This window comes from Tamandua tetradactyla, chromosome 7 (genome assembly GCF_023851605.1).
Source record: "Tamandua tetradactyla isolate mTamTet1 chromosome 7, mTamTet1.pri, whole genome shotgun sequence".
Classification (NCBI taxonomy): Eukaryota; Metazoa; Chordata; class Mammalia; order Pilosa; family Myrmecophagidae; genus Tamandua; species Tamandua tetradactyla.
In genome coordinates this window covers 20,574,704-20,586,068 of record NC_135333.1, presented here as the reverse complement: position 1 = coordinate 20,586,068, position 11,365 = coordinate 20,574,704, and the positions used below count along the sequence as shown (strand labels likewise).

Genomic DNA, 11,365 nt, shown 5'->3' with positions numbered 1-11,365 from the left:
TAACTGGGGCATCATTTTGAGCATGATTAACAGCCCCCCCCCCCCGCCCCGCTGTTTCTAAATACACCACTCAGCCCCCCTACCCTTAGTATCTGCAGACTTACCTACCCCTCCCCAGATGCTTCCTCCTATCTGACCAAGGGCCCTGGAACCTCCCACGTTTAAAGGGTGGATACTTGTTCATGTGGTCTCCAGTGGAGAGCCCCAAGGGGCGCTTTTACACTGCCCAAGCTCTCCCCCACCCCCATCTGGTGTGGTGATACTCACAGGGGCAGGGCGCAGCAATTCCTCTGCACACGGCTGCTCAGGACGGAGCCGCACCTGCCAGCTCTAAGATGTATCCTGAATTTAACCCACTTCCCCACCCTCACTGCCACACCCTAGTTCAAGCCTGTCACCTCACCTGGTCCACTGCAGCAGCCTCTTAAGTGTCTCCATCCTTCTACTCTTGCTTCCCCATTCTCAATAGAGTAGCCAGAAAAGCAAACAGACCATGTCACTCCTCAGTTTAACATCCTTCCCACTGCACGTGGCATAAAATCTAAGACCACTTAGCCTGGCCCAGAAGGGGCTCTGCGATTGGGCCCTGCCTTATTTTTCTCTGACCTCGTTCCCCTATTACTTCCCCCAACTCTCAATTCTAACTGGTCACTTTCTTTCTTCAAACACACAAGACTTGTTCCTGCCTCAGGACTGTCCACAATCTGAAGGCTCTGACCCCACATCTGCACAGGATTGACTTTATTTAGGCTTCAGACAAAATATCTCCTTTCCTGACCTCCCAAGCTATATTAGCAGCCCCAGTCACAGTACCACATCTTCAGTCACTTTATCGCTTTCTCATTATCTGGCATTATTTCATTTCTTTTTTGACTTGTTAGTTGTTTGCCAGCAGGCCAGCATATACCCCAGTATCATCAGTTTCTGGCACCGACTGGTAGCGCAGGTGCGCAAGGAGTATCTGTGCAATGAAATATTAATGAATGCTGCAGAAACCGTGGCCCAAACTGCTCCCTAGCCTCGTATCTGGACAGCCCAGTAACATCCCTGTCACTTGCAGAGAGCACTCAGTGAAAGTGTCAGGCTGAGGAGTTGATCATCCTGTTTCTGCTCAGCAATGGGCTGACTCCACAGCTTTGTGTCCATAAAGCCAGTCTTTTCACTGAACAATCTGGGTGTGGGTCAGCACCTTCATAGTCTTCAGCCACTTCCGTGCTCGGGCCAGCCAGCCTTTCTCTAGTACCTCTCTCCTCTCCCAGTTCCAAAGTCCATTCCATTTCCTGCTCTGGCGGTGAATGAGCTTCCTTTTAGAACCGTGCACTCCTTACACCAGTTTAAAGCTGGGCTGGGGATGAATACTGAGGAGTTGGTGGGAGCTGGAGGAGAGATCACCCAGAATGCAGAGTAGTGAGCAATAACTTCTGGGATCACAGAGTCCTTTGCTACGAGGGTAGAAACTGAGTTAAATGCTCACACGTACAAACCTTGCATTTAGATTCCAGGGGGTTCATGTATCACCACAGCCTGGATCCATGGGGACCAAGGTGCAAATGAGAAGCCCTCCCTCCCACACAAATTCTATTGACTGCTAACAAACACTGTTTATTTACTGGTTGTGTGTTTTACACACAAGACCTCATTAAAATTGCTAAGAAAGCCAAAAAATCTCATTTCTGGGCCAAAAATGGGTGGGGCTAGGCAATATTGCCTCCCCTAGCTCAATGGAAGGGGAAAGAGGGCTGAAGATAGAATACTAGGGGACATCGGCCTTTAGGAGACAGATGGGGAACCCAAGGCCAAGGAGAGGGTGAAAGAGTACCCAGAGAGGCAGCTGGAATACAGTAGAGACTGCTGGAAGACAGTGAAGCAAAGAATTTCAAGGAAGGAAGGAGTGGTAAACACAGCAGAATACTGCAAAGAAACCCAAGTCTTTTTTTGTTTGTTTTTTTAAACGTGGACAGGCTCCGGGAATCGAACTCTGGTCTCTGACACAGCAGGCAAGAATTCTGCCACTGAGCCACCAGTGAACTGTCCGAAACCCAAGCTGTCAATTCCTTTAACAACAAAGAGATTGTTGGTTTGAAGCTATGAATCCCAGAAAAGCATGTTCTTAAACTTAATCCATTCCTATGGGTATGAATCCAATGTAATATCCTTTGAGGCCCAACTCAATCAGGACAGATCTTAATCCTATTAACTGGAGCAGAATGAAATTCAGGCTGAGAAACTGAAAGCCACAAAGGGAGCAGGTGAAGCTGAACATCAACAGAACTAGAAGAGAAGGAAGAGGCCAGGAGAGGCCACCATACGCATTGCCAAGTAACAGAGACGTCCAGGACCACGGATTACCAGCAAGCAGCCCTTGAACACCAGTCTTCAGGAAGAAAGCATCATCTTGATAAGGCCTTGGTTTAAACTTCTCCTGGCCTCAAGACAGTTAGTCATTAAATTCCTATTGTTTAATCCAACCCATTGCATGGTATTTGCCTGAGCAGCCAAGGAAACTAAAATGATGTGATGAGAATTTTAGTCCAGTGGTGGGGGCAGTCACCTTATTTAGAAAAGGCTGACCTCTGAGTAGTACCCAACAATCACTGTGGAAGGACTATACAAGACTAAAATCCTGTAACTCCGGTTTTGTCACAGATGGTTGAGAACATGGTCTTAAAAAAAAAGGCAAAAAGCCCCAAGAAGAATATCATTAGTCAAATAGAAGGCTCTGATAGCACAAAGGGGAACTTGTACTGAATGCAGGCCTCAAAGTTCCATCAACAATCGCCTATGACAAATCTTTGTCTTAATCAGACCTTGGCCCTGAAGCTCAGTATAATCCTGAAGCCCAGTGGGTAGATGTGGGCAGCATTACTTTCTCTCCCCTAACCTCTTCTATCCTTACTGCTTAAAAAATCAATCTGTCTTCTATGAAAGTCTTTTCTATTAATTTTAATTTTCAGAAACTTAAAACCTCCAGATTATTCCTATGCCAGATAAACCCTGAAACTTAGAGGTACCACTCTCTCCCAGAACATCAACCAACTGCATTTCCCCAACCCATAATGTTGGCATCTCTTTTCAACACGAAGAAGTTAGAATGATCATTGTCCAAATATCCCTGAAGATTGAGAGAATGATCAAGTGAGGGGAAGGAGTTGTAACAAAAAAAGTTAGGATTTAACAAAGGATTGACTATTAAATCATTATATATGTATTTCTTTTTAGTTTCTAATATATTACAACAGCCAGAAGGAAAAACCTGAAATCGTGGAACTATAACTTATACTATACTTTGAAATGTGCTCTATAGCTACTTGTTAAATTGTACTTTGAAATTTATAACTTTTCAGTATATATGTTATATTTTACAACAAAAAAAAGTAAAAAAAAAAATCAATCTGTCACCAAGTTGGTACAATTGCCATGTCTGAATTCAGGGGTCAACAGATCTTGTCCTGGAGAGAAAAAAAGTGAACTATCCTCAAAATAAATAACTTAATTCTAGGAGACAATGACTCCTGTATACAAGATATGCAAGACAATTAACAATAAACAATGAGAAAATGTATATTAATTAAAAGTATACCTGGATTCCACTTTTGGAGCTCTGGTCCACCAAGATGGTGGTGTTAAGATGCCTCAGGGTTCCATTCCTCCATAGAATCTTTGATTAATTAGCAAAAATTGGCAGAGTCATTTTCCTTAGAATTATGGAACAGTTAAAATGTTTCAATAACCAGGCAAGTGCCAAATCAAGAAAGCACAACATAAAAACAGGAGCTCCCTGATATCTTTGCTGGCCAGTGCTCTCATCCTAGGTCCCTGGCCCTTTTCCAGAAGGAACTGTTGCCACTACGCACACACTCAGGTGCCTGTATGTTAGTGCCAACCTACCAGGTAGACAGCAAGAATGAATGAACCAGGACACTTCTGACTCCTTTTCCCAGGCGAGCTCAGGAGACAGGAGTTTGCTTACATGTAAAGCAGGGTAAGAAACAACTAAATCAAAGTTGCCTGGGGTAAAGGATTAACAGATTCAAGACATACACTAGACTGCTGGGGTGGGGGCTGGGGTTTGATTGCACAGGAAGTAAAGGGGCATCTGGATTCCTGTTCTAAGGCCACAAAGCATTACCCAGGTCAAGAAGCAGGCTCAGAAAAGAGGACCATGCATTTTTGCCTTGGGCTGATCTTACTGGCAGGTTTAAATTCTGAAGGAGAGCACCAGTCACACAGAGCCAATTTACAAAGACCACGAAAGGTTTTTTTTTTTAACATGTTGGTAGGTTTGTTTTTGTTAGCTACTGGCACTCAAGAAAACCTCTGATGGCCAATTCCTGCGCTAATCCTACCTGCATTGAGTTTGTTACGCTATGGAGACATCTGACCCCTCCAAGCTGCCTGAACTGCCTAAGCTTTATTACTGGAGGCTCTTTCCCTATGTCCAGTACTATCCCTGGCTCAACTATGGCGGAATGATAAAGAATTATTTTCAGCACCATGCATTTTCATTCACTTTGCAAGATGATTTTTACATTCGCTACCAATCGTTCATCAACCAGGGTGAGCTGGAAAAGGAAATGCAGAAAATTGAATCCATACAAGATTAACATAGGTGCAATATATTCCCACAGACCTAGTCAATACAATACTGTGAAGCTGGGAACTTTCCAGGCTCAGGAAAAAGTGCTGGTGTTTGACACTGATATGACAGGCTATGACGATGTGAGGAGATGATGTAGTTCTGCAGACATTATGTTCTAAGTGTTGGACCCTCATGACAATGGCCATACACATCATCGACCAAGCATTAAAGGAGGACTTTGGATTCAAGCATCATCTCTAGGTATATATATTTTGGAAGGAAAGGTGTTCATTGTTGGGTTTGTGATGAATTGATTAGAAAACTGTCCTCCACAGTACGTTCTGGGATAGCTGAGTATTTGAGTCTTCTAACGGGTGGTCAAGAAGCTAAAAAGAAAGTTCACCTCGGTGAAAGAATTCACCCTTTCGTCAGAAAGTCTATAAAAATAAAAAATACTTTGAAGACTATGCCTTGGTCAATCAACATATTCTTGAAAATAAATCAAGCTGGGATAAGATCTTAGCCTTTATTCCTGAAACAATTCATGATGAACTTCAGCAAGATTTCCAAAAGCATCACAGTTCACTTCAGCATTGGAGTATTTGAAGAAAGTAACCAGCAGATGCTAGAATATAAAAAATGACAAATGTGGGCCCTGGCTAGAATGGGAGATCATATTCCACGTTTTCCACGGCTAGATATCAATGTTAGCAAAGGACTCAATCATTTACTAAAGAGCCCTTTTAGTGTTCACCCTAAACAGGTTGCATTTCTGTTACTATTGATTTACAGAATGTGGATCACTTTGACCCATTTGCTGTTTCAACCATAAGTTCCATCTGTCATGAACTGAACACCATTTCCACTAACGAAGAGGAAGAAGAGAATGAAGCTGAGTCTGACATCAAACGTAGAACCAGAGATTATACAACTGGGCTAGCTCCTTATGTGAAAATTTTTGAAAAATTTCTTGAAAAACTGGATAAATACCAAAAAGGAGAGCTTCTCAAGAAGAGTGATTTTCAGAAAGATTTCTCAAGGTAACAACTCCCCTCAAACCAATATGGCTATCTTCTACCTTCAACCAAAGATCACACACTTCAAGGGCCATTTAATAAATGTGGCAAAACCATGTATGTGTCTTAATGCTCAAAGTAAAATTTCCTTTTCTTGAGAAATAATCATGCTGAAAAGACTCCTTGAGATCACTGATGGGAGAGTGTCAGGGTTTCTGGAAAGAGTACTAAAGGGAGGACTAAGTGATGGTTGGATTTCAGATAAGATTTATAAAATTTATAATATACAAAGAGAATTCTAAGATTTCTGATATAAATACTCCTTTCAAATAGGTACTGTAAATAGAGTTAGTAGTAATATATCCAAGACTTTCCTCTTACCTCACTGTAACCTCTAATTTCTGGATGAGTGAGGATTTTGTCCTTCTTTGTCTCTTAAATTAATTATACCTGAAGTGTACATCTAGTCTTTCCCTATTTTGCTTATTAATGTTCTTATTGTTTAGGCCACACTCCACTACACATTTTTAAAAAATCATTTTAAACAAGGAATCTAAACTTACCAAAATTTCAATTCAAAAAATATCAATTACTAGACTAACAACATCAGAACTTTTTATACTGTTTCTTTTACAGCTGTTGCAACTGTAACTCCTAACTTTTTTTTCTCTCAGAGAGCAACTGGATTAATCAGAAGGAAGCAGCTTAGAAAAATTACCATCTTCACCAATATAAAGCCTGCTCTATTTGTCAAAGAAGCTTTTTATATATTTAGATAGAATACTTAAAAGTTTAACTTCTTCCATGTTTGGTTTTGTGTGACAGAATCTAAAGTCAGATTTCACTTGCCTGGTCTTACAACCACTCTAAACAAAACAGTTGCTCTAATTTACATTCTATCTTTTGAGAAACATTAAGAAATAAGCCATTAGGCTAGTGCTTTCCTGTGACTTAAAATTTTCTTTCCTTTAAACTTCCTTTAACACTGTTTCCTCTATAATCTTTTCAAATTTTATCTTATGGTTTATATAAAACCCTCTTTAATGAAGTCAATATGCTGAAAAAACTTTGCATTCCTTTCTCTTTTGTAAGTTTTTTAAGAAAAAATATTAAAGGCTATTGTGCAAACAAAAAACAAAACAACAAACCTCTGTCATCTCACTAGCTGGATACAAACTTAAGGAACAGACAGTTCAGTGACTAAATCCCAGAGTAACACAGTAAAATATAGAGTGGGGCACCTACTCCAACCAGGATGGTGGGATAAGATGTTTCACGGCTCTGTTCCCATACAAACTCTGAACAAGCAAGAACTGGCAGAAACATCTTTCTCAGAAAACACTTAAGAGGTCTGTAGTATCAGGGTGAGCACTGAATTTAAAAAAAAAAAAAAAGACATTTTCCCTTACTGGCTGGGCACAGGGGTGGTCTGTGCTCCCAGTGCAGGCCCTTGAACCTGCTTCCTCAGGCACATAACAGGAGCATGTTTGTCTGGCTTAATCTGTGAGATGGTGGCCTGAGGAATTTGCTATTCCAGAAATGCCCTTTATGCAGAAGGCTGCTCACTGAGCTCTCCAACAGAATGCTGTGGGAGAGAAGTCAAGTCATACTGCCTGGGGCAAAGATCTGTTAGCTGCCCCAGGGAAGTGGGGAATATCTGTTATTATGTAGAGAGAGAACTCCTGGGGCCATGCATGTACGCCCCAGGTGAGACTGCCTGCGGGGAGGATCAGGGAGGACCCTAGGGTTTGGACTGGAGCTATTCTTATACAATCCATTGTATAAATAAACCCTGGACCAGAGGTCTCAACACAGGTCAATCTGCAAAGAATGGGAAATATAGTTTTTTCCTTCTTTGATTTTTATTTTTTTGTTAGCTCCTGGCAATCAAACAAAGTTCTATCCATAAGAATAGCTGGATACAACTTAAGGAAGAGATGCCTCGGAGTCTAAATTTCAGCAATAGCACATTAAAATATCAGAAGTCCAGTTTTCAGCAAAAGCTTACAAAATATACAAAGAAACAGGGACTTGAACAGATATTTGCACACTTATATTCACAGCAACATTACTCACAATTCTCAAAAGATGGAATTAACCCAAGTAAGCATTCAACAACAGATGAACATACAATGGACTGTTATTCAGCTTTAAAAAGGAATGATGGGCAGTGCAACGGTGGCTTACTGGCAGAATTCTTGCCTGCCATGCTGGAGACCAAAAAAAAAAAAAAAAAAAGGAATGATTCTCTATTCACATGACAACATGGATGAACTCTGAAAACATCATTTTAAGTGAAATAAGCCAGACATAAAAGGACAAATATTGTATGCTCTCACTGATATGAAATAATTAGAATATGCACATACATACAACCAGAAACTAGAATACAGGTGGGAGGAGGGAGTGGGATGTCAACACTTAGTTGGTAAAGAGGTTCTGTTTGTGATGAAGGAGTTTTGGTAATGGATGGTGGTGATGGTAACGTAATACTATGAATGTAATTAACACCCCTGAGCTGTATATGTGAAAGTGGTTAAAACTGGAAATTTTAGATTATATGTATGTTACTAGAATAAAATTAAAAAAAAAACATATATATATAAAATATATATATATAATATATATCTAGGTTTCACTCCTGGTAAAGACAAAGAAAGGTTTAAGAGAACTTCATTACTATACTAACAAGGAGAAGAAAACAGATAATATTCAAAATCGTAACTTCTCTTGGGTTATTCTGAGAGGTGAAACTGCAAAGCAATGAAGTAAACTGAACTCCAAAGAGTGACAACCCTACCCAAATACAGTATAGACTAGAAACTCTTTCACTATGGCTGAGCATGGAAGAAAAAGATGGCTGCTATTGAGCTAGGGAATAAGAAGTGTGCTAAAATGTTAAATGACTTTTTAAAGTCCAAGTGTGAGCTAATGTCATCACTATCGAACAGCTGAGAGACCCAGATAGGGAACTCACAAGGATTTGCTGCTCTTGGGGGACAGGTATGCAACCCTCGCCCACTTCTGCAGAACCCTTCTTTACAATGAAGCAAAAGCCTTCAGCCACCGGAAAAGTGAAATAAATCCTCTGGCCTTCAAAGCCTAGGCAAAAATATATTTTAAAACCATTAAGGAGGAAATGGAAATATACTGCTGCAATGTTCTTACACTGTACATGAATGTTACTTGAAGGTAAACTGTCATATACAAAGATATATATCATGAACCCTGTTTTCAAACTCTAAACAAACAAACCAAAACCAAACAAAATTATTTATAAAGCTAATAATAGAGATAAAATGGAATCATAAAATATATTCAATTCAAAAGGAGGTCATAAAAAGGAGGGGAAAAACCTAAAGAATCATTGGAATAAAGCAAAAGAGAGCAGCAAGATTGTAGATCTAAATGTAAATTATCTAAATACCCCAATTAAAAGAAAGAGACTGTCAGATTGTACACACACACAGACACACCATCCCCCCATATGTGCTGTTAACAGGAAACCTACTCTGATTATAAAGACATAGATTTAAGGTTAAAAGGAAAAGGATGGGGTACTATGTGCACTTTAGTCAAAGAAAGTTTGAGTGTCTATATCAATACCATACTAAATAAACTTCAGGTCAAAGAATATAACTAGGGATGAAGAGAAATGTAATAATGAGGGGATCAATTCAACAAGACTTAATCATAAGTGTGTATATACCCATTAAAAGTTTCAAAATACACTAAGCAGAAACTGATAAAACTAAAAGGAGAAATAGATAAACCCACAATTTAATTAAAGATTTCAATACTCCTCTCTTGGTAATTGAGAGAAGAAATAAACATAACATCAGTGAAGATAAAGAAGATGCTTACACCACTGCTGACCATCCAACTGCTTGACACTTAGAACACTTAGCCCAACAATAGACTATATATTCTATTCAAGTAAACATGGAATATCCACCAAGAGAGAATATTCTGGAATATAAAACAAGTCCCAGTAAATATAACACAATTGAAGTCACATAAGACACATTCTCCAACTGCAAAGGAATTAAATTAAAAATCAAGGACAGAAAAAAAATTGGGAAATCTCCCCTAATATTTCAAAATTAAGCTATGTACTCCTAAAATACCCATGCCAAGAAGAAATCACAAAGCCAATTAGAAAATATTTTAAACTAAATGCAAGCAAAAACTCACATATCAAAATTTACTGGTGCAGATAAAGCAGTGCTTACCATTTATAGCTTTAAATGATATTAGAAAAAATTCAGTAAAAAGAAAAAACAGATTAAACCCAAAACAAGCAGAAGGAAAGAAATAAGAGGGGAAATCAATTAAATTTAAAATACAAAAAACATAGGGGAGTTCAAGTCCCAATGCCTGCCCTTCCAAAAAAATATATATATATATACATGGGGGAAAAAACATCAATGAAACCCACATGATTCTTTGAAATGATCAATAAAATGATAAACCTTTAGCAAATCAGATCAAAAGAAGAGTAGACAAAAATTACCAATGGGAATGAAAGAGGAGACATCACTACAGATCCTACATGGCTTCATTGGAAAACTCTACCAATATTTAAAGAAGAAATAATACCGATCCTACAGAAACCCTTCCAGAATATAGCAGAAGGCATACTTCCCAACTAATTTTATGAGTCCTTCATTACCCTGACACCAGAACCAGGTAAAGTTATATTACCAGAAAAAAGAACTACAGATCACTCCCTTTATAAACAGACATAAAGCTCTTTAACAAAACACAAAGCAAATCAAATCCAGCAATATTAGAACAAAGTATAACTACCAAGTGGGGTTATTCCAGAAATGCAAAGTTCATATGAAGTTCAAAAAGCAATCAATGTAAATCATCATACCAAGACCATTAAAGAAAATCCATAAATCTCCAGAAATGGAGAAAAAGCATTTGACAAAAGTCAACATCCCTTGATAATAAAAAAGCTCAAGTAAACCTTAAGAATAGAAGGGAACTTCCTCAATCTGACACAGGGTATCTAGAAGAACCTACAGCTAATACCATTCTTAATGGTTAAAGACTGAATGCTTTCCCCTTAAGATGGAATAAAGCAAGGATGTTCATTCTTACCACTCCTATTAAACACTGGAAGTTCTAGTTAGTGCAATAAGACAAGAAAAAGAAAGAAAAGAAATGCGCATTAGAAAGAAAACTGTCTTTTTTGTGGAGGCATGATCATCTATAAAGTGCTAATGAGGATGCAGAACAACTAAAACACATATACAATGCTGGTAGAAATGAAAAATGGCACATTAACTTTGGAAAACATTTTGGCAGTTTTAAAAAAATTAAACACATACTTAGTACAGGAGCTGGCAAGCTTACTTCTAGATAACTAACCCAGGAGAAATGACATTTGTCTACACAAAGACCTATATATAAATGTTAAGAACAGCTTTATGCAGTCACCAAAATCTAGAAAAACCCAAATATCAACAGGAGAATGGATAGTGTGTATACAAGTGGAATATTTCTCAGTAAAAAGATGGGCTAGTGATACATTAACAAGCATGAGTCTCAAAGTATTACGTTAAGTGAAAGAAGCCAGACACCAAAGGGCACATGCTGTATGATTATATTTATATGACATTCTAGCAAAGTTAAATTTTTGATTGTGAGGGGAGCAGAAAAAGGGACTGACTCCAATGGGGGACAAGACAGAAATTACTGGCATGATGACAGCTCACTGTACATTTAAAAAGGTCCATTTTCCTGTATATAAATTATACGT

The 11,365-nt window shown here is 38.8% G+C and overlaps 1 pseudogene; it reads left to right on the top strand.

The window, feature by feature from the left end:
• The first annotated feature begins 4,367 nt into the window (after positions 1–4,367).
• On the top strand, positions 4,368–5,721 carry LOC143690861 (DNA primase small subunit pseudogene; annotated as a pseudogene).
• Positions 5,722–11,365: the final 5,644 nt, after the last annotated feature.